Source organism: Amblyomma mixtum, chromosome 3 (genome assembly GCF_055824585.1).
Source record: "Amblyomma mixtum isolate Tamu chromosome 3, ASM5582458v1, whole genome shotgun sequence".
NCBI classification, from domain to species: Eukaryota; Metazoa; Arthropoda; class Arachnida; order Ixodida; family Ixodidae; genus Amblyomma; species Amblyomma mixtum.
Window position 1 is genome coordinate 360,440,927 of NC_143014.1, and position 22,516 is coordinate 360,463,442.

The 22,516-nt window shown below is 44.7% G+C and overlaps 1 long non-coding RNA gene across 1 annotated transcript; it reads left to right on the top strand.

The window, feature by feature from the left end:
- Positions 1 to 7,215: 7,215 nt before the first annotated feature.
- LOC149356518 (uncharacterized) lies at positions 7,216 to 11,008 on the top strand. The gene is made up of 3 exons (XR_016289819.1): positions 7,216 to 7,524; positions 8,232 to 8,409; positions 10,858 to 11,008. It is a non-coding gene; the product is annotated as an uncharacterized LOC149356518 (long non-coding RNA).
- The last annotated feature ends 11,508 nt before the right edge of the window (positions 11,009 to 22,516 follow it).

Below are 22,516 nucleotides of genomic sequence, written 5' to 3' on the forward strand. Positions count from 1 at the left end.
CGACATCAGCATCACCAGCTCCAGTTTTTTTATGGCTGTCAAAGGGTCGGTTTCTGTCGTAGCGTGTTAGTTCATCGCAGATGTGGCTTTCTTGCGCTGCCGCCGAGCGTTGCTGGTTTAGCACGACGGACAAGCGCCCTAATAGCTACACGGCTGGTAGTTAGATCTCGAACACGGCAAGCGTGCGGTAGGCCGGAAATTCAATGTGGACGAGAAGTGCGGCAATTGCGACTGCGGCGTGCCTAAATTTTCGTATGAGACTCCTATCGTCGCGGTTTTCGGGGTCCTAAGTCAGGAAGGTTTCCGGCTGATGAAGCTTTCCAAACAGACGTTTAAAGTGAGCATCCCTGAAAACTGTGTGTGGCTGTTTCACGCGATGTCGTTTTACGTGCTGTGGGTCCGCAGCATCTGCGACGGCAGCAGCACTAGTGAGGACTAGTAGTCAGTTCAGCAAAAACTGCTAAAATAAAGATTGTGGGGGTGGGGAGGCGTCGGCTTGCAATTGTGTAAATACAGTACTTTTGTTCACACATAACAGACAAGAAAAATGAACTCAATGACTACGATAACTCTGAAATCTGCATATGCCACATACAACAGTATTTTAACACTGCAGTATCCAAAAAAAAATCTCAACACAAGCTGAGCAAGGTATGGCATGTGAAAGTTTATACACACATCTGGCAGCATTAGTTCCGTGCAGATTGCATGAGCGGTGAATAGAAACATTCAAGCCCGCCAAGGCTGGCCTGGTTACATCGCTATTCAATCTATCGCAGAGGCAGGCCAAAGGGACTCACGCTGCTGTGCTAACGCACATCGAGTTTCTCTGGCAACTTAGGAATCAAAGTTGACCAGCAGCCTTATCAAGTTTTTCAGTAATGGAGAAATTATTTTTTTCATGCTGAAGAGCACATCTCGGCTTTAGAAGACCATACCGCAACTGTTGCGTAGGTACACAATGGAATTCCTGACCCCTAACATTTCTACATCACCATCTGCTACACATATGCGTGTCACAAACGTGTGTACTCAAGTTACTGTATAGGATCCTAACACGGGAGCCAGGGCTGCACATAGGTCCACCATACGCTCTCCCGAGCACCCAAGTTATGAGGGAAAGCTGCAACTCCTGCATGTAGGAGGCATGCTAGGTGCAGTGGATAGAGTGAGTGCAGGCTTAATGTGCTTATTTTTTGTGATTAAACTTGCGTTATTCTAGCCAAAATGCAGCTGCAGTGCATGACACAGCTTGTTAGCAGTGTGTTGGCTGCACCAAGGTCTGTCTCAATGAGTTACGAATAAAACACTTGCAATATGGATGGGTGGCACCATCTGCTGTAAATGCCAAAAGTCACAAGCACTTTTCTTTAACAATTAGAGAATACTCGTCATAAAACTGCATGTTCTTGATACACAAATCACTTTCCAATGGCCACGTGCACTCAGACGAAATGAAATGCCGCAGAGCACGAGAAGAGTAGGTGAACCAATGAACTGGTTTATGGGGGTTTAACGTCCCAAAGCGACTCGGGCTGAGGGACGCCGTAGTGAAGGGCTCCGGAAATTTCGACCACCTGAGCTTCTTTAACGTGCACTGACATCGCACAGTACACGGGCCTCTAGAATTTCGCCTCCATCGAAACTCAACTGCAGCGGCCAGGATCGAACCAGCGTTTTTCGGATCAGCAGCTGAGCGCCGTAACCACTGAGCCACCACGGCGGCTATCTGTAGCAGTTTAGAACTATACGAAGTGAAGGTGTTGCCTTCTCCACAATGCCTGGATGCTCTTGAACCACGTGATCGCTTTTGGCCAATAGAGGTGCGAGCGGCACAAGGCAAACAGATGGGTAACTCTGGCTCCCACAGGGAGCCTATACTGTAACTAAGTGTACAAGATCCTCCCACTTAGGCCCAGCAGCAGAAGATAGCCAGCCTTGCTTTAAAAATGGCAGGAGCAACTGTTCCCAGTCTCTAATCGCTGTCAGGTTCCCAAAACCCAAGAATGTAGTCTCCCTGAGAAAGCTCAAAGGGGTCTCACTCTGGCTCAGCGCATACCCTTACTGCCTTGTTGCTAATGGTCTGGGGATCATAAAACTGGTCAGTGCACAGAGCCCAGCAGTTGCTTCCTTGTGCGGCTACTTTTGTGACAGATTTTGAGAGCTGCTCGTGTTGGACTGAACACCTGGCCTGTTCGTCATCTGCTCTATTGGCCCAGAATGGAGAAACACTGCCCTTCATTTGTGTGACTTCAGCTATCAGCTGGGTGGTGTTCTTTACCTGTCACGCAAAAGCACTATCAAACTGCCTCTTCTATTGCTTCTGTTGTTCTGTTGACTGCCACTGAAATGTAAACGAGGTGTAGGCTTAGTCACGAAGCATTGAAGGCTCCTTTTCACGTACCTTGTGGGCATATTGTAGCATATCTCCAAACAAACTCTAAACTTCAGCAATTTCCCATACCGACCTCCTTGCTCCTCTGTGCCATTCAATTCTTCAGCATCTACCGCTGCCTTTCCCGACCCATTTCTATTTCAGCAGGTGCAATTTCACTGCTGGCAGCTAGTACTTTCAGCTTCGCTCACTGACACAGTGCCTTCTTTGGTTTGTCCTATACAGGCCAGAACAAATGAGGAACGGGATATGTCACACCACATCTGAAGCTGCAGAGGATGGGTTTTCACCACTAGCTGTCTCAGGGCTTTCCCAGCAAGAATGCAACACCACCCACAAATGCACTACTCGTTAAGACTCTGAAGCGCCAGTCGGGAGACTGAGGCCGCAAGACTTCCGAGATCAGGGACCAACAATGCTTCTGCAGAAACACATACTCAAATTCAGCACAACCACTGTTGCTGAACAGCACTCTGCCAATACTGCTCGTCAGCGGCTTGACCCTGGATGTCATAAAACAGACAACATGTCACCAGCATCACATTCAAGGGCCTTGTTCTAGAAAAGCACACTATGCAACCAACAACGCACCAAAACACCTGTGTACCGACCTTGTTTTCTGTTGTCAGTGCACTGCCAAGACCACCACAAACATCACCACTCATTTCTCCAATAGCAAAGTAGGCATCATCATGCTCGCATACAGTGAAAATGTCAAGTACGCATAATCACTGCAGTGGCATCAGCCAGTGCTGCCCTTTGCTGCATCAGTGGATAAGCCCAAGTGATTTTTCATCCATGCCCAGGCCTCGCATTTGACCAGTCCTCTCAAATTGAAACTCACCATGGTGGCTACCTGTTCCACATAATACATCATACCTAACCCATTAGCAACTAAGCCAACCTGCAAAATCGCACAACTCCCGCTCACCCAGCATAGCTTACCTGTACTCTGCTGCCCAGAGTCTGACTGCTGCACCCATTCGGTCAGCGTCGGCAGCAGCCGAGGTGGTGTCGAACCTTGGTGGCCCCTCTGAGCACAGTGTCAGATTGCTTGTCACTTAGTGCTGCGATGCCTCCACCAGCTTTTGGTCCCATTCTTGGGGCATAACTGCGGCGCGAAACATAACTCACTCAGCAAACAAGGAGGATAACAGCCAGTACACTGAGACACTAAGCACTGAATAACTACGGCACTCACTGTAGGTGCAGCCGTGCACAGGGTCCAAAGCAATTGCTCAACGTTAAATGCACCGAGAAGTAAAGCAGCCGCCTAAATGTGTTGCTTGGAAGTTATTAGCCAATATATTACCGCGAAAACTGCTTCAAGGCAAGCTTACAACTCAAGTCACATTAAAAGCCAAGCACACGCTTCTTCCTGAAGACAAAGCCACGAAAGCCACCCGATGACACAGGCGTGCTGACACTACGCAGCATTCCGCTTGTCTGCACAGCAAAAGGCCAATTTACCAAGAAATATTTTGATTGCAGGGCGACCCCATTCAACGCGAGCAGCGAAAAGTCGCACATCACAAGGGATCAAGTGCAGAGTTCGTCATCACTTGATATACATTCTGGCAGCAAGCGAGTACTGATGATAGCAGCACTGCTATGCGGTTGCACAGCCGCTACCAGCCACACATGCTGAGGACCATGTATTTTTAAAGGGACTACAAAAGACAGCAGCCAAAATGGCTCATTCTCTTCCCTGGCTCAACAGGAGCAGCTGAAACATAGCACCTAGAGAGCAAACACCAGCAACGATCGTGACCTGTAAACCACAAGACCCATTCTAAGAAGTAACGAAACACCACGAACCTCATTTCTCATTTTAACAGAAAGCACAATGCACCGCAACGTCTTTTCTTGACCGCCTACACCAGGCACGAACAAAGTGAGAGGTCTACAGAAGGCAGGAAGCAGCACGATGACTACTCCCGACCTGTCCAAGCATCGCAGTTCAGTGGCAGTTCTCATTCAGCTTGTTAACGAGAAACCTGCATGGTACAGCACCCGGCAGTACCTACAGTTGTAGCAGTGAGCTTGCTCAGAAGGAAAAATATACGAAGTACTGAACAGCAGGTACAAATGCTAACCACAGCCACTTGCTTGCCTCGTCCAAACAAACAAGCCGCAGCACACATACAAACCGGGACGCTAAAATTCTACCACAGTGAACTATACAAGAAGAAGCAAACAAAAGCTTACCTACTCTTTTGAGTGATTGTATACGCACGACATCGTGTTCGCCAACCGAAAGTTTGTACACGCACGATGTGATACGGTTGCGCCATCTGACGAGAAAAACGAATGTCAACTTTGTTTCTCCGTGGCCTCTGTGATCGGCTCCGGATGCGCGCCGCTATTCGTTGCTCTATCGCGGAGGCCACGGTCCCACCGCTCCGTCCTAGCCTGTCATATGACACTCCACACACTTTGCAATTACGTAACGTCCTTGCGTTCGCATTTGTGTGTTTTTTTTTTACTTTTCTTTTCCTAACTGCGGTCTCGAGAGGAAAGGCGGAGGGAGTGGTGAAAAGTCTTCCGCTTCTACGCAGCGCGTTTGAACTTGTTTGTTTACGTCAGTCTTTGTTACAAAATTGTCAGTCCAATGTTTCCAATGCTGCTAATCTTGCTGCGTCTGGAGCAAAATGTGTGTGTGCGTGCGCGCGCGCCTGTAGCCTGTACAGACGCGTGTTCCTGAATTACAAAGCCGCTAATAATCGTTCTTGACCGCCTAGGCGCAGGCGCATTTGGCGGCAGGCGCCTCGGGCGCGACAGCGAGCGCCCGCACCCCGCGCGCGAGCGCTGCTTCGTTTTAGAAGTTTCTATGATAGGCGAAATACGAAACAGAAAGAAAGCAAGCAAGCTCGCACTTATGCTGCCGCTACACATGTGTAGCAGCAGCTAGCTCCCAAAGGCGATGCGCTCGATGGCAGGCTCGACTATGGAAAGGGACGCCGAGGGTGGCTGCAGCCGTTGGGAAGGGCTTTGAAGCGCCGCTGCGGGACGGGAGAAGTATAACGAAGGTGGTGAGGGGGAAAACCACTTGCTTAGAAAAGCAAAAAGTGCACGAAGGTCAGCAGCACGGGGGCCGGCCAACCGGCACATATAGCTAGTTCGCTTGCCAAAAAGCGCTACCTTATGCCGCGCGGTATCTACTAGAATAGTTCAGAAGAAGCAAGTGGTGTACCATTACGAGAGCGCCTAGGGCCCGCCTCGAAGGAAGCGAAAGACGGGAGGTGGCGGTGAGGGAAGCTATATTTGAAAAGTTAATTTATTTATGTCGACTAATTATTCAAATAGGACAAGTGAAAAAAAAATGGTGTAACCTTAGATAAACCCTAACAACATCCACGCAATTTCAGTTCTGAAGAACGCTTAGGTTTTTTTAAAATCTTGGTCCAAGTTAGCTGGGACACCCTACATGGATCCCTGCATAGTATTCGGCTACGGCCGCTAAACAATTTAAAATTGATTTTCTTCTCTCATACTGTTGTGGTTTAATCAACCGAAAGATGATTGCGACGTATGTTCAACTTTAGGTCAAGTGCTCAGGCACAGAAAAACTGAGGAAAGAAGTCCATGGAAAAACTTCACTTCACTAAAGACCATAAGGGGTGGGTACATATATTGATTCTATAGATATTGATTATTCGTTAAATATGGCAGTTACACAATTCGAAAATGAGGATGGACAGGTGGGTGACGTCGTGTGGAAGGTCGTTCCAGTCTGACTGAGCGAGGAAAGAATGACGCAGCAAACGTTGTGGGATGAGCCTGTGGATGGGAAACTGCATGGGATGGCCAAGGCGGAGTGAAATGCGTGCTGGAGGGCTAATGTAGGGTGGAATACGCAATGAGCTGTAAAAAAACTTATGAAATAAGCACATACTGGCGATACGACGACGACAGGCAAGATATATGTTAATTAGCTGAACTCAGCCTTCAAAGATGAGATATGCTGATATCACATGAATAGCATGAATGAATGAATCTAGTGGTTTGGTTCTGTAGCGATTCTGGTGATGTTAACGAATAGATTTGGTTAGGGCTCCAAATGCATATTCCAGTTTTGTTCGAACCAGGGACTTGTAGGCAAGAAGCATAACTGCAATTTAAAAGCTGATACGTAGTTTTAACGAACTACAGAACTTAAACAAGCCTGTTTCAAGGGATAGAATTACAACAAACGACGTATCAGCAATTATATTGCCGGTTTTGCGTGCCTCGCGGGAAGTCCAACTTCGCGCCACAATCACCAATCACTTGATGAAACCGAAACCGAAACAGCGTTAAGAAAAAATTATTTAATGGTCCTAGCGAATATCACGAGATGCTTCATGTCATGCTCCATGTACGAATGTCTAACGCATCGTTTGAAAGAAGAAAACTTTCAAGCAAAAAATTTGTTATCTCTACTATTTCCGTGAGTAAGCTCCCAGTGGGCTGTGCTGCTGAAATCCAATCCCAGAGGCCTGATTTCGCGGCAGAGTTTGAAACACGTGATAAATGATTGACGCCATGGGCACATGGCGCCGGCAGGCGAAGCTGACGTCGAGAATCAGGCCCAAAAATTCAGAAATTTTCCCCACCTGCCGGCAGAACAGAATTGCCTTTAAAATTTAATCAAACGAGCCCAAGAAAGAGCAGTTGCAGTACTGACAGAATGCACTGCGAAGCGTTCTGTTTTCCACAGATGAGTTCTCGTTCCAGTGTGGACTGGCAGGAACAAGTAGGTAAGTTTTTGTTTGCTTCTTCTTGTGTAGTTCACTGTGGTGGAATTTTAGCATCCCGGTTTGTATGTGTGCTGCGGCTTGTCTGTTTGGACGAGGCAAGCAAGTGGCTGTGGTTAGCATTTGTACCTGCTGTTCAGTACATCGTATATTTTTCCTTCTGAGCAACCTCGCTGCTACAACTGTAGGTACTGCCGGGTGCTGTATCATGCAGGTTTCTCGTTAACAAGCTGAATGAGAACTGCCACTGAACTACGATGCTTCGACAAGTCGGGAGTAGTCATCGTGCTGCTTCCTGCCTTCTGTAGACCTCTCACTTTGTTCGTGCCTGGTGTAGGCGGTCAAGAAAAGACGTTGCGGTGCATTGTGCTTTCTGTTAAAATGAGATATGAAGTTCGTGGTGTTTCGTTACTTCTTAGAATGGGTCTTCTGGTTTACAGGTCACGATCGTTGCTGGTGTTTGCTCTCTAGGTGCTGTTTTTCAGCTGCTCCTGTTGAGACAGGGAAGAGAATGAGCCATTTTGGCTGCTGTCTTTTGTAGTCCCTTTAAAAATACATGGTCCTCAGTATGTGTGGCTGGTAGCGGCTGTGCAACCGCATAGCAGTGCTGCTATCATCAGTACTCGCTTGCTGCCAGAATGTATATCAAGTGATGACGAACTCTGCACTTGATCCCTTGTGATGTGCGACTTTTCGCTGCTCGCGATGAATGGGGTCGCCCTGCTATTAAAATATTTCCTGGTAAATTGGCCTTTTGCTGTGCTGACAAGCGGAATGCTGCGTAGTGTCAGCACGCCTGTGTCGTCGGGTGGCTTTCGTGGCTTTGTCTTCAGGAAGAAGCGTGTGCTCGGCTTTTAATGTGACTTGAGTTGTAAGCTTGCCTTGAAGCAGTTTTCGCGGTAATATGTTGGCTAATAACTTCCAAGCAACACATTTAGGCGGCTGCTTTACTTCTCGGTGCACTTAACGTTGAGCAATTGCTTTGGACCCTGTGCACGGTTGCACCTACAGTGAGTGCTGTCGTTACTCAGTGCTTAGTGTCTCATTGTAGTGGCTGTTATCCTCCTTGTTTGCTTACTGAGTTATGTTTCGCGCCGCAGTTATGCCCCAAGAATGGGACCAAAAGCTGGTGGAAGCATTGCAGCACTAAATGACAAGCAATCTGACACTGCTCAGAGGGGCCACCAAGGTTCGACACCACCTCGGCTGCTGCCAACGCTGACCGAATGGGTGCAGCAGTCAGACCCTGGGCAGCAGACTACAGAAAAGCTATGCTGGGTGAGCGGGAGTTGTGTATTTTTGTAGGTTGGCTTAGTTGCTAGTGGGTTAGATATAGTGTACTATGGTGTAGATGTGGAACAGGTAGCCACCATGGTGCGTTTCAGTTTGAGAGGACTGGTCAAGTGCGAGGCCTGGGCATGGATGAAAAATCACTCGGGCTTATCCACTGATGCAGTAAAGGGCAGCACTAGCTGATGCCACTGCAGTGATTATGCGTGCTTGACATTTTCACTGTGTGCGAGCATGGTGATGCGTACTTTGCTATTGGAGAAGTGAGTGGTGATGTTTGTGGTGGTATTGGCAGGGCACTGGCAACAGAAAACAAGGTTGGTACACAGGTGTTTTGGTGCGTTGTTGGTTGCATGGTGTGCTTTTCTAGAACAAGGCCTTTGGATGTGATGCTGGTGACATGTTGTTTGTTTTATGACATCCAGGGTCAAGCCGCTGACGAGCAGTATTGGCAGAGTGCTGTTCAGCAACAGTGGTTGTGCTGATTTTGAGTATGTGTTTCTGCAGAAGCATTGTTGGTCCCTGTTCTTCGAAGTCTCGTGGCCTCAGTCTCCCGGCTAGCACTTCAGAGTCTTAACGAGTAGTGCATTTGTGGGTGGTGTTGCATTCTTGCTGGGAAAGCCCTGAAACAGCTAGTGGTGAAAACCCATCCCCTGCAGCTTCAGATGTGGTGTGACATGTCCTGTTCCGCATTTGTCCCGGCCTGTATAGGACAAACCAAACAAGGCACTGTGTCAGTGAGCGCAGCTGAAAGTACTAGCTGCCAGTAGTGAAATTGCACCTGCTGAAATAGAAATGGGTCGGGAAAGGCAGCGGTAGATGCTGAAGAATTGAAGGGCACAGAGGAGCAAGGAGGTCGGTATGGGAAATTGCTGAAGTTTGGAGTTTATTGGGACATAAGCTACAATATGCTCACAAGGTACGTGAAAAGCAGCCTTTAATGCTTCGTGACTAAGCCTACACCTTGTTTACATTTCAATGGCAGTCAACAGCACAACAGAAGCAATAGAAGAGGCAGTTCAGTTGAGACAGGCCTTGGTGCAGCCAACACAGTGCTAACAAGCTGTGTCATGCGCTGCAACTGCATTTTGGCTAGAATAACACAGGTTTAATTGCGAAAAATAAGCAGATTAAGCCTGCACCCACTCTATCCACTGCACCTAGCATGCCTCCTACATGCAAGAATTGCAGCTTTCCTTCATAACTTGGGTGCTTGGGAGAGCGTATGGTGGACCTATGTGCAGCCCTGGCTCCCGTGTAAGGATCCTATACAGTAACTTGAGTACACACGTATGTGACACGCATATGTGTAGCAGATGGTGATGTAGAAATGTTAGGGGTCAGGAGTTCCATTGTGTAGCAACGCAACAGTTGCGGTATGGTCTTCTAAAGCCGAGATGTGCTCTTCAGCATGAAATAAATTAATCTCTCCATTACTGAAAAACTTGATAAGGCTGTGGGTCAACTTTGATTCCTGAGCCGCCAGAGCAAATCGATGTGCGTTAGCACAGCAGTGTGAGTCCCTTTGGCCTGCCTCTGCGATAGATTGAATAGCGATGTAACCAGGCCAGCCTTGGCGGGCTTGAATGTTCCTATTCGCCGCTCATGCAATCTGCACGGAACTAATGCTCCTAGATGTGTGTATAAACTTTCACATGCCATACCTTGCTCAGCTTGTGTTGATATTTTTTTGGATACTGCACTGATAAAATACTGTTGTATGTGGCATATGCAGATTTGAGAGTTATCGTAGTCATTGAGTTCATTTTTCTTGTCTGTTATGTGTGAACAAAGTTGGATGATATGCCATTGTGCCATAAGCAGACTTTCATGTTGCATGGGCATTTTTTATGCATCACTTATCTGACTGCCACTAATTTCTGCACATGCTGTGGTGTTTTGAAAAAAATTGTGTTTGTTGCAGGTGTTTTGCTAGATATACTGTAAGTTACTGGCTGGGCCTATTTAAACGGATGAACAGTTATTGCTCATAAATGCGGTGGCGAAAGTGGATTTAAGCTCGGTTATATTCTTAAGGGCTGATGTTGAAATTGTTACTAGGAGAGCTCCAGAATGCTACCCATACTTGTTAGCCTTCTTAGCAGCAGTTGCTAGGCTCTGTCCAGTCTTGCTGTTTCGCTTCGAATGTGTTGTAGAAGAAGGGGTCCTGTGGGATCTCCCCTACCAAGTCATGATGAATTGGTGGATAACCATTCAGTTATGTACCTTTCCAAGGCAGTTCTTGTCCTGATACAGGCCCCCTCTACTGTCACAGTAGTATTGCCCTATTGCAACCTTTTGCTCTTTGTCCGATTCATTTGTTGAGGCTCCTTGGCAAAACATGGCCTTTGTGCTAGTGTGGTTCATCCGGTGTCATCTGGGCATTCTTTCATGCCATGCAGTTGTGCCACCATGCTTTGCGGCTGTCTGTTTCAGTGAGCACATGAAACCTGACCGTGCTTTGCCTAACGTGCGGGCCGCAGTATCGGCATGTCCTGGACTCTGTCTGTTAAGACTGCTGCCTTTCGACCACCAGGCAGTGACCTTGACATTGCACCTGTAGTGACGCATGCTGTGACAGCGTCTGGCAGTCTCTAAGCATTGAGGACTGGAGCTCTGCTTGATGTGATGCTTGCAAGCAAAGTGTTCAGAATCTTGTTCCTTTATGGGGTTTCCCCTTGCTCAGTGTGATGCTTCCAAGCAAAGTGCTCTGAATTTACGCCGTTGTGGCGTTTCCCCTTGCTCATTGGGACTTTGTTATTTTCAGTGGTCAAGAGGTTGATCCTGGCACTTAACAATGGGCTTCGGTGGAAGCTAATCTTTTGATGCCATTCTGTAGGGTCTTGTCGAATGGCAAAGTCCTCCTGCGACAGTACTTACCCATGACTGCGTCATATACCAGGGGAAGATTAATACCTTGAGCTCATAATTTCAGTGCCATTTTCAACGAGGTGTGTTACTGTTCTTGAAAGTCACTTTAGCCCGACAGTGCTGCATGGGTAGGTGGGTGTTATATAAAAAATGTGGGAATGTCTGGAAGGTCAAATGCACCTACTGTGGCTGTGGGCAGCCAGACAGTGTGACATTTTGACGGGTTAACTTTTTGCATTACTCTAACGTGAAGAAAAGGAACTCGGAGGAATACTTGACTTCTGCACTAAATCTGAATGAGGATGAACTGTCGTTGATTGCACTGAGAGTGCTGAGCAAAAGTTCGGTAAGTGCATAGTTGCCAGCGGGCAGAATGCAGCTCACTGAAGTTAACTCCATGCTAGGAGATCTCCATGTTAATCTCCATGTTAATCTCCATGAAGTTAATCTCCATGCAGTGAGCCTCTGCTCATCCGCAGAGAGATTGCATGGGATACAGCAGGTGCACTGGTCTTTGCAGCACACTTTCATCTGGCAGGCTTGAGTCCAGTTGTCAAGTTCAACTCCTTGACCACTTCTCCCGGTTTTCAGAGCTACCTTGGCAGGAGATGTTGGTAAACTAGGACCAATGTTATACTTTTTTGTGCTAGAGTATTTAAGGAGATGCGCTGTTCGAAAACTGTACAGGCACTCCATCTGCACCGTATTTTGATGGTATCTCAAATGCTGTCAAAGTTATTTAGCACACATGGCACAGATGCGGATGAGTAGTAGGTAGGCAGGGACGTCAAGCACTTTCCCTCTGGGAAATGGGACTGGATGATGGGTGCTGGTCCAGTTGTAACAGGGCTTTCGTACTGGCGAGGTGATTGTGTTGTAATCTGCTTATTCTTCGATGCCATGCAGTTATGTCATCATTATTTGCTGTTTCTTTCAGTGTGCACAGGAGACCTTCCCGAGCTTTGCCCAAGATGCCGGCAGCAGCATGTTCCGGAGTCTGTCTCCGAAGAAGGCTGCCTTCCGACCACCAGGCGGTGACCTTGACGTTGCACCTCTGCTGACTCAGGCTGTGACAGCGTCTGGCAGTTGGTAAGCATTGAGGACTGTAGCTATGCCTATTCCGATGCTTGCAAGCAAAGGTTTCAGAGTGTGGGCCATTGTGGGATTTTCCCTTGCTCATTTGGACTTTGTTCTTATTGTCAGTGGTTGACAGACTTATCCTGGCACTTAACAGTAGGTATGGCCCATGGTTGCGGACGGAAATAACAGAGATTGAGCTTGGGTGGAACCTAATCTTTTGGTGTTAATCTGGAGGGTCTTGTCGACTGGCAAAGTCCTGCTGTGATAGTGCTTTTCCATGAGTGCTTCATATACCTGGGAAATGTTAATACCTTGAGCTCATAATTTCAGTGTCATTTTCAACGAGATGTGCTACTGTTTTCAGCTCTTTGGCTCCCGTTTCTGCGTTTCGCGATGTCGCTGTTGTCCGTTGTAACCAGCAGTGGACACCTTAGTCGCGCTTTAAGCTGCGAAACCAATTGGGGGTTTATGTATAATGTCCCAAAGCAACTCGGGCTATGAGAGACCCCGTAGTGAATGGCTCCGGAAGTTTCTACTACCTGGGGTTCTTTAACTTGCTCTGACATCGCACAGTACATGGGCCTCTAGAATATCACCTCCATCGAGATTCAGCCACCGCGGCCAGGATCGAACCCATGTCTTTCGGGTGAGCAAGCCATCGGGCATCCGAAACCATGGGGGGAGCTTGGACAGCAGAGAGTAAAATTGGTAAATTGGTTTTTGAGGAAAGGAAATGGCTGTGGACACCTGAACCAGAGGTGCATAACTACCCTCCTTTACCAGTGTACACCTCAATCATGTTTTATGCTAGGTGGCGGTAGTGAAAGATGTGCCCTGCATGTGTTGGCATTGGCAATGTTCTGCTGGTTCCTTGTGTTCACTGGCACTGTTGATACATGCATACATATACATACATAATTATTTTGTCATATGTATTTACACATGGAAGTATGTGTGCCCGCAGAAGCGCAAGACAGGGCGCTTGTGGGCAGGCCACGGCAATCAAACAAAGTGCAGACTCAGTACAGACAAAATTGCATGCTTTGCAACATAAAAGAGAAGAAAAAGAAGAAACACATATTTTGATAGGAACAACAGTCACACTTGCACACACTGCAAAAATAGGTCAATTACATAGATTAGGAGGATACAACAACAACAAGAAAAACAACCGTGCTTCATGTCGGCAAGAGCTTCAGAGTGTTTTGAGCGATTATGTCAGTGTGCCATTTTAAAGGTTCTAGATGTAACTAGCCAGGATGTTACTTGTGATTTAACCTCTTTGAGAGTCTGCAATGATAGTATTTTAGGTGGAAGCTGGTTAAAAAGAAAGGGGATGTAGAACATTCGGCACCTTTTTCCATAGTGTGTATGTATATATCTCGGGAAGTTTAAACGGCTCTACTTTGCTTAGTATTTTAGGTTTGTTTACAGCAAGCTTAAGGGGGAACGAGGGTCTTAAAACTAACTTTTCTATGTACGGCTAGAATCTCATGAAATTCTGCGCACAGATGTGTTCTTCTCTTCTGGTTCCAAATATGTAATCATAATTGAGCTGGTGGTCTTAGATCTTACAAATTCTAGGATGTGATTAGGTAATTTCTTACGCAGCTTTAATAAACTTTCTCATTGCATTTTGTTGCTCTTATTTACATGAATTGATAGCAAGAGAGTTCCCATACCCGGTGACATTCTTCGTTTTTCTCTAAAGGCATGTCATCCTGATGCACTATGTCGAGAGCAAAAGGTTGCAGTATTTTACACTGCAACTCGTTAAGCTAATTGTAAATATCTATTTATACGTGGCCTAAACAAAAAAAGTAAGAATGTCATCAGGTATGGGAATTTGCTGGCTTCATGCATTCATGCAATTAAAAGCAACAAAATGCAATGAGAAAATTCATTAAAGCTGCGTAAAAAATTACCCACTTAAACTCTAGAATTCAAGATAACTTTTGATCTAAGACCACCAGCTCAATTATGGCTACATTTTTGAAATCACATCTGTGTTCAAAATTTCATAAGATTCTAGCCACAAATAAAAAGATCAGTTTTAAGCCCCTCGTCCCCCTCAAAGTTATTAGAAAAGTAGTTTCTACTAATTACTACATGTGTAAGTAAATCTTGAATGAAGTACACATCAGCTGTGAGCATTCTTTCAGCACTATCTAAGGCCTCCTTAGACGTGCCATACAAAATGTTTGTGGCAATTCTGTGTAATCTATCGATTTGACTCCTTCTAGACAACGCACATGAGCCATAAACAGTGACACCATACCTTGAAATAGACTCTCCTATAGCATTAAACACAAGCTGATGCAACCTAACAGAAGTATTGCATTTTATTCTGTACAGATACATAGAAGTTACACGCAGTCGTTTGATGAGATGCTCAACATGAGCAGACCAAGACATGTGGGCGTTGAGATCAATGCCTAGACATTTGACTCTTTCAGACAAGGGCAGTAAAGCACATTGACATCTAGGGCAGAAAGTAACGTGCACAATAACAGATTCATTTAATATGACCTTTCTGTGCGGATTTCTAAAACAAACCAGAGCCATTTTCTGCTTATTAATGTAAATCTGGTTACCAGAAAACCAATCACACACATTTTTAACATCCATTTGTAGCAGCTCTGCAGCCCTATTGTATGACTCATTTGAAACAAAGGGCCGCCACGGTGGCTCAGTGGTTATGGTGCTCGGCTGCTGACCCGAAAGACGCAGGTTCGATCCCGGTCGCGGTGGTTGAATTTCTTTGGAGGAGAAATTCTAGAGGCCCGTGTACTGTGTGATGTCAGTGCACGTTAAAGAACCCCAGGTGGTCGAAATTGCCGGAGCCCTCCACTACGGTGTCTCTCATAGCCTGAGTCACTTTGGGACGTTAAACCCCATAAACCAAACCAAACCATTTGGAACAAAGAGCGCTGTATCATCAGAGTACTGGTGAAGTACCGAATTCAGTCTAAGATACGCTAAGTCATTGACATAAATATTAAAAAGGAAAGGTCCTAAAACGGAGCCTTGTGGCACGCCATGTAGAAGAGGTTTAAAGTCGCTGAAATTATCTTTGACTCTCACAACCTGAAGACGATTTGAAAGATAGTTTGAGAAAAACATTAGGTAAGGTCCACGAAATCCAATTTTCTCTAATTTCTGCAAGAGAATGCTGTGGTCCACTGTATCAAAGGCTTTGATTAAGTCTAAAAAGAATCCAAGGAGAATCTCATTTCTATCTATATGCATGTTAATTTTGTCACAAGAATCTTCTAGAAGATCTACAGTGCTAGTCTCATGCCGGAAACCATACTGTGTGCCATTTAGGATATCAAATGGTCACAAAACGACAACATGCTCTGATATGCGATTTTCTCCATTGAAATTGTAATGGTAGGCAATATACCAATTGGTCAGTAGTTTCTCTTGTCAGTTTTTTTGCCCGACTTATAGATGGACCGTATAACAGATATTTGCATACCTTGTGGTATTTCCCTTGTTGAGAAGCAACCGTTAAGAATTTGCCGGAGCACAACTTTTAGTTTGCTGTAATTATTTCTTAGATCTCGTAGTCTGATCTTATCGTATCCGAGAGGTTTGCTCAGTGGGAGGACCTGAAGAATATTCCATAACTCAGTGTCATCAACCGTCAGTAAGTACGCAGAGTTTGGTACGTTTGGACCGGTGTATGGAGCCGGAGGCACTTGCGGTTGCGCTTTCAATTCATTCACAGATGTAGCAAACTGTTCACTGAATGAGTCTGCCGTAGATTGATTACTTTCACTGCCAAAAGTACGGGTTAATTCAGTATCTAGATTTGTTCTTAGTTTTACCCATTATGTCATGAAGAAGTCTCCACATTTTTTTTATATTACCGCGGCATTTTGCAAATTCAGCAGAGCAAAACTGCCGCTTTCCTAATCTTAACTTTGATGCAAGTTTATTACGAACTGTACGATACAGCTTCTGTAACTCAATGTCGGAGGGACTTCTCTTACACAGTTGCCAAAGCTTGCTTTTTTTAAATGATAATGGGAATATCTCATTTGTTATCCACATTTTTTCTGGGTTTCTTAGTTTTTGCTTCCCATCTCTCATGGAACATGAGTAAATTTTGTTGAATTTTTAACAAGTAAATCATATGCGTCGGTGTGATTATGTATTGTTAAGCTTTCCCAGTCAAAGTTTTGGATCATGCCATTTACACGTCGGTCGTCTAGAATGGTTATTGTACGTAAAGTTGACATTGGTGTTGCAGGTTCGCTGCTGACCATACAAAGAGCCTGAAAATAATGATGTGCCACTTTTTCTCGTATCACTGCAGCTATTGAGTCTAATATTGGGCATGTTACAGCAATGTGATCAATACAAGACTGAGTAAGCCGGGCACTAGCAAATTCCTCGCGAGTGTAACTACGAATAGTATTGTCAATGCCAGAACCAGCTAATAAATTGATATAATCCTCAACACCACTTTTTTTAGTTGTAAAATGTTAATGTTAAGGTCTCCCGCTAATATAACATTACTCTGAGAATTGCAGGTCAGAGTTAGGCGGACGGTAGACAGTAATAACCACAAAAGACTCATCATGATTACTAACAGAAAGTGCAAGAACCTCTGCAGCCATAAAAGTGCAAATTAATTCCTCAACAAACCATGCATTTTTAATAAACACTAAGACGCCGCCACCTCTACCTGAGGAATGACAGAGCGAGAATGACTGAAAACCCTGCAATATAAACCCGAGAGGTTTTGGCTTATTTACATTTATTACAGTTAACACCACAACGTCTAAATGCTTTAATAACTGACACAAGTAGACATTTAGCTGGTCCCAGTGCCTTCTTATACTGCTGATATTTACATGTACGAGGTGAAGTACAGGTTTTGAACATGAAGTCGTGAAGACGCGATCTCTGTGTTCTTTCCATTCAGAAAACGAATCAAACTGTTCGCTCATGTTCATGACAGTTTGTTGATATCGTCTTCATTCTGCATCTTTATTACGGTAGAACCCTCTACTTTCCTCATGAGCATGTGTCCATTCTTTGCCCAAGCATATTTGTATGATTTTATCCTGGCAGCATTTTTAGCAAGCCACAGTAGCTTTTTGAAAATGAAAATTGTATTTGAGGTAGAGGAAGGGAGGAAGTGAGAGTGAAAGAAGAAAGAGAAAGAGGGGCAGTATTAAAGAAAATGAAAATTGTATTTGAGGTAGAGGAAGGGAGGAAGTGAGAGTGAAAGAAGAAAGAGAAAGAGGGGCGGTATTAAAGAAAATGAAAATTGTATTTGAGGTAGAGGAAGGGAGGAAGTGGGAGTGAAAGAAGAAAGAGAAAGAGGGGCAGTATTAAAGAAAATGAAAATTGTATTTGAGGTAGAGGAAGGGAGGAAGTGAGAGTGAAAGAAGAAAGAGAAAGAGGGGCAGTATTAAAGAAAATGAAAATTGTATTTGAGGTAGAGGAAGGGAGGAAGTGAGAGTGAAAGAAGAAAGAGAAAGAGGGGCAGTATTAAAGAAAATTAAAATTGTATTTGAGGTAGAGGAAGGGAGGAAGTGAGAATGAAAGAAGAAAGAGAAAGAGGGGCAGTATTAAAGAAAATGATAATTGTATTTGAGGTAGAGGAAGGGAGGAAGTGAGAGTGAAAGAAGAAAGAGAAAGAGGGGCAGTATTAAGGAAAATGAAAATTGTATTTGTGGTAGAGGAAGGGAGGAAGTGGGAGTGAAAGAAGAAAGAGAAAGAGGGGCAGTATTAAAGAAAATGAAAATTGTATTTGTGGTAGAGGAAGGGAGGAAGTGAGAGTGAAAGAAGAAAGAGAAAGAGGGGCAGTATTAAAGAAAATGAAAATTGTATTTGTGGTAGAGGAAGGGAGGAAGTGAGAGTGAAAGAAGAAAGAGAAAGAGGGGCAGTATTAAAGAAAATGAAAATTGTATTTGAGGTATAGGAAGGGAGGAAGTGGGAGTGAAAGAAGAAAGAGAAAGAGGGGCAGTATTAAAGAAAATGAAAATTGTATTTGTGGTAGAGGAAGGGAGGAAGTGAGAGTGAAAGAAGAAAGAGAAAGAGGGGCAGTATTGAAGAAAATGAAAATTGTATTTGAGGTAGAGGAAGGGAGGAAGTGAGAGTGAAAGAAGAAAGAGAAAGAGGGGCAGTATTAAAGAAAATGAAAATTGTATTTGAGGTAGAGGAAGGGAGGAAGTGGGAGTGAAAGAAGAAAGAGAAAGAGGGGCAGTATTAAAGAAAATGAAAATTGTATTTGTGGTAGAGGAAGGGAGGAAGTGAGAGTGAAAGAAGAAAGAGAAAGAGGGGCAGTATTAAAGAAAATGAAAATTGTATTTGTGGTAGAGGAAGGGAGGAAGTGAGTGTGAAAGAAGAAAGAGAAAGAGGGGCAGTATTGAAGAAAATGAAAATTGTATTTGAGGTAGAGGAAGGGAGGAAGTGAGAGTGAAAGAAAAAAGAGAAAGAGGGGCAGTATTAAAGAAAATGAAAATTGTATTTGTGGTAGAGGAAGGGATGAAGTGAGAGTGAAAGAAGAAAGAGAAAGAGGGGCAGTATTAAAGAAAATGAAAATTGTATTTGAGGTAGAGGAAGGGAGGAAGTGGGAGTGAAAGAAGAAAGAGAAAGAGGGGCAGTATTAAAGAAAATGAAAATTGTATTTGTGGTAGAGGAAGGGAGGAAGTGAGTGAAAGAAGAAAGAGAAAGAGGGGCAGTATTAAAGAAAATGAAAATTGTATTTGTGGTAGAGGAAGGGAGGAAGTGAGAGTGAAAGAAGAAAGAGAAAGAGGGGCAGTATTAAAGAAAATGAAAATTGTATTTGTGGTAGAGGAAGGGAGGAAGTGAGAGTGAAAGAAGAAAGAGAAAGAGGGGCAGTATTAAAGAAAATGAAAATTGTATTTGTGGTAGAGGAAGGGAGGAAGTGAGAGTGAAAGAAGAAAGAGAAAGAGGGGCATTATTAAAGAAAATGAAAATTGTATTTGTGGTAGAGGAAGGGAGGAAGTGAGAGTGAAAGAAGAAAGAGAAAGAGGGGCAGTATTAAAGAAAATGAAAATTGTATTTGAGGTAGAGGAAGGGAGGAAGTGGGAGTGAAAGAAAGAGAAAGAGGGGCAGTATTAAAGAAAATGAAAATTGTATTTGTGGTAGAGGAAGGGAGGAAGTGAGAGTGAAAGAAGAAAGAGAAAGAGGGGCAGTATTAAAGAAAATGAAAATTGTATTTGTGGTAGAGGAAGGGAGGAAGTGAGAGTGAAAGAAGAAAGAGAAAGAGGGGCAGTATTAAAGAAAATGAAAATTGTATTTGAGGTAGAGGAAGGGAGGAAGTGGGAGTGAAAGAAAGAGAAAGAGGGGCAGTATTAAAGAAAATGAAAATTGTATTTGTGGTAGAGGAAGGGAGGAAGTGAGAGTGAAAGAAGAAAGAGAAAGAGGGGCAGTATTAAAGAAAATGAAAATTGTATTTGTGGTAGAGGAAGGGAGGAAGTGAGAGTGAAAGAAGAAAGAGAAAGAGGGGCAGTATTAAAGAAAATGAAAATTGTATTTGTGGTAGAGGAAGGGAGGAAGTGAGAGTGAAAAAAGAAAGAGAAAGAGGGGCAGTATTAAAGAAAATGAAAATTGTATTTGTGGTAGAGGAAGGGAGGAAGTGAGAGTGAAAGAAGAAAGAAAGAGGGGCAGTATTAAAGAAAATGAAAATTGTATTTGTGGTAGAGGAAGGGAGGAAGTGAGAGTGAAAGAAGAAAGAGAAAGAGGGGCAGTATTAAAGAAAATGAAAATTGTATTTGAGGTAGAGGAAGGGAGGAAGTGAGAGTGAAAGAAGAAAGAGAAAGAGGGGCAGTATTAAAGAAAATGAAAATTGTATTTGTGGCAGAGGAAGGGAGGAAGTGAGAGTGAAAGAAGAAAGAGAAAAAGGGGCAGTATTAAAGAAAATGAAAATTGTATTTGTGGTAGAGGAAGGGAGGAAGTGAGAGTGAAAGAAGAAAGAGAAAGAGGGGCAGTATTAAAGAAAATGAAAATTGTATTTGTGGTAGAGGAAGGGAGGAAGTGAGAGTGAAAGAAGAAAGAGAAAGAGGGGCAGTATTAAAGAAAATGAAAATTGTATTTGTGGTAGAGGAAGGGAGGAAGTGAGAGTGAAAGAAGAAAGAGAAAGAGGGGCAGTATTAAAGAAAATGAAAATTGTATTTGTGGTAGAGGAAGGGAGGAAGTGAGAGTGAAATAAGAAAGAGAAAGAGGGGCAGTATTAAAGAAAATGAAAATTGTATTTGTGGTAGAGGAAGGGAGGAAGTGAGAGTGAAAAGAAAGAAAGAGGGGCAGTATTAAAGAAAATGAAAATTGTATTTGTGGTAGAGGAAGGGAGGAAGTGAGAGTGAAAGAAGAAAGAGAAAGAGGGGCAGTATTGAAGAAAATGAAAATTGTATTTGACGTGGAGGAAGGGAGGAAGTGGGAGTGAAAGAAGAAAGAGGGGCTGTAATGAAGAAAATGAATTTGAGGAAAGGAAATTACGCAGTAACTGTCTCACATAGCTCGGCGGACACCCGTCAAAAGCGGGACACATTTTGTTCACTACAACGATGAGCCATTAAAGGCTTTGACCTTAAAAGAGCTCAAGCGAGAGCTCATCAAACACTGAATGAGATCGCAAACAACTATTAACAGGAAGAGGAAAATATCAGGGCGAGATCTATACAACAAAGTTACAAGATTAAAGCAATACTGTACAAAAAAGCAGGACGAGAAACAGCGACAGGACAAAGAAAAGAGCTCAAGCAAGTGGTTGAGAAACGGTAGCTTAGCTGTGGGGTGGCAAGGTCTGTTCGCAGAGAGCGTCGGGCTGCGGATGCTCGTGGGGCTGATGGGGTGTTGCGGAATTGGGCGAACTTGGGCCACGCGTCTTTGGGGCCACCGTCGCCGCTCTCTATGCGTCAGACACCCGCCTAGGCTCACTTGCCGACCACTTCCCTGGCTGACCTCACACACTTCCGCACGCACCGAAATCTCCAAGCCAACTCCCCGGCTTGCGGTTTTCCCGCTGCCGCATTCTCGTGGCAAACAAACAACCGAATACCCAAGGCTTAGTGCGCCAAAGATTTGAAGATGTTAAAAAGGGTGGGGGGAAGAAACACGAAGAAACTGGGAAGGAACGCGAGGCAAAGCCACGGTCCTAACGAGGAGCGATGCTAACTTGCGAAGGTCGGGAAGGGTGTCGGGGCATTCAACCGACAGCTCCCCATTCCCACAACCTGCAGGCACTTGCTACCCGGCGATAGTACTAGGAGGGGGTGGAGTGGCCTTGAACCTCCAGCGTTGCGAGTGGTCAACTGTCCACGCGAAGAGGGGGGGTGGGGGTAAAATCATCACCGCCACGCCGCGACATGTCTGTGAACAACCGGCGCCGTTGCCACCTCAGCCGCAAAAGTGAAAGACAAGGCATGCACAAGCTTTGTCACAGAAGTGTATATCGCGTTGTAAGCATCTTACCAAATAGACGGCTGCTTCATAGTAGCTAACGCATCGTTACATTCTGCAAGCTATTTAAATGGCCGTTTTGTATTTTCTACTGTTATGGAAATTCTTCGTCAATTTGTAAAGAGCTGTAAGTTCGTTTGTTCCGTGTTCGTGTCTATAGCGTAAAGTGTCTATAGCTGATTGCAAACGTCATACAGAACGAACTATGTTCCGTTCTCCCACTCTTAGTAGTCTATTCGTTGTGTACGCATAATATTTCCCGTATGTCTCACCATGCATTGACAGACTCCCTTGAAGTTTAAGCTCGCAAATGCACTAAAGGTTGACCCATGACCAGTGGGACGCCTTCTGCAGGCAAAACTGTGGCTCGTTTGTCGGCATTCCGCTTCAGTAAGACGGAATTCTGCTGTTTGGATTCGAACTCGTGATTTGCAGAGGCCCTGGCGCTGGAACAATCTTGTGGAAGGCGTGGTTCCTGACTCAAACTGCTACCGAATAAGTTTATTGAATGCTTTTCATTCTCCATACTGTATTTCATTTATTGTTTCCTTAAAGGCCCGAAGTGATTACATAAGGGGGGGGGACATATTGGTTAACAACGGCGATGATGGGAACATGCATAACAATAAAGAGAACAAACATAAAAGGAGTTGTAGTCCTTTCTAGTCAGACGTCCGGCAGCTACCATTCCCTCCTCGGC